At 36.2% G+C, this 1436-nt stretch overlaps 1 non-coding gene across 1 annotated transcript; it reads left to right on the top strand.

Annotated features, from left to right (window-relative positions):
* Positions 1 to 746: 746 nt before the first annotated feature.
* On the top strand, positions 747 to 830 carry TRNAY-GUA (transfer RNA tyrosine (anticodon GUA)). Its single transcript has one exon. It is a non-coding gene; the product is annotated as a tRNA-Tyr (tRNA).
* The last annotated feature ends 606 nt before the right edge of the window (positions 831 to 1436 follow it).

Raw genomic sequence — 1436 nt, 5'->3', positions numbered from 1 at the left:
AATATTTAATACCATAAAACTAAAGGAATGTTGTATTGATGAACCCGGCGGATATACCTAATGTCTTTTCTCTTCTTTTATTTTTTATTGTCCTCCTGTCGTCAATTGACAGTTGACAGTATTATATATATATATATATATATATATATATATATATATATATATATATAATTTGATATGGCTTTGATATGATTTAGGGCTCAATAAAATTCCCAAATCAGACTTTGGTAAATCATTTTTTTTTGCATCTCCAGCTCTGCTGATTCAGAGGTACCGTATCTTGGATCCAATGCAAAACTCTTTCTGAATGAGAGAGATAAAGACGAGAAAAACCAATGAAATAAAGTTGAAAGATTGTATAGTTTAATGGTAAAGTTTGATTACCATTAACCCCTAGAAAATTTAACGAGTTTTTCGGTTTGATTCATATCCTATTCATCTTCTAAAGGTGTCCCTCGGCTGATTTATATTTAAGTTAAGGTGGCCTTAGGCCTTATTCCCTATTGTATTTGTATTGTGTAGTGCTTTTTGATTTCCTAAAGGTGGCCATAGGCCCCTATGGTCCATTGGTGACCTTATGGTCCAGTGGTTACGACCTCTCTCTTTCACGGAGAAAATGAGGGTTCAAGTCCCTCTAGGGGTATACCAAGACCATAGGAGTAGGATTTTATCAAAAGTGAAATGTATTTGTCAAGTCCGCCTGGTAGACGAAAGGAAGTTGATTATGGAACGTCTAATTAGGCGTTGGGTCGATGCCCGAGTGGTTAATGGGGACGGACTGTAAATTCGTTGACAATATGTCTACGCTGGTTCAAATCCAGCTCGGCCCAAAAATTCGCCAATATACTATCAAATGGTAGAACCCTCTTGTTCTTAAGAAATACCTGATAAGAGAGAATAAAAAAGAAGCCAAATTTTCTGTTAGATCTCTTCTTATTTCCCTGAGATTGTAGTTCAATAGGCAAGAGCACCGCCCTGTCAAGGCGGACGTTGCGGGTTCGAGCCCCGTCAGTCCCGACGGATCCAATAAGTACATCAATTCACCTCTCCATTTTATGTGAAATGAAAGAAGGGACAGAGATCATAATTTAATTCCGAAGGGGTTTCCACTCTTTTTTTCAGGATTCTGTCGAAGAAAGAACAAACACTAAACTAAAATAAAATGAAAATAACTAAAATAGTGAAGTTGATAGAATATTCCATCTTTTCTCCCGCGACTCCTCTTTCTCATACTTCTTTGTCTTCCAAATAAAATTGGATCATTCAAATTTACAACCTAATTCCTCTCTTTTTCCACTTCGCTTGTATTTTTTGTTGGCGTTTTGTAGTTAATGGAAATGGAAACGGACGAGGATACTTCATTTGATGGTTCTATACAGAAGACCTAAGGTAGGTTATAGAAAAGAAAGAACAGAAAAGAAGGATAAATAAAGGAA

The sequence above is a fragment of the Lactuca serriola genome, chromosome 6, assembly GCF_051521515.1.
Source record: "Lactuca serriola cultivar US96UC23 chromosome 6, Lser_US96UC23_V15, whole genome shotgun sequence".
Taxonomy (NCBI): Eukaryota; Viridiplantae; Streptophyta; class Magnoliopsida; order Asterales; family Asteraceae; genus Lactuca; species Lactuca serriola.
This window is presented reverse-complemented; position numbering and strand designations above follow the sequence as displayed.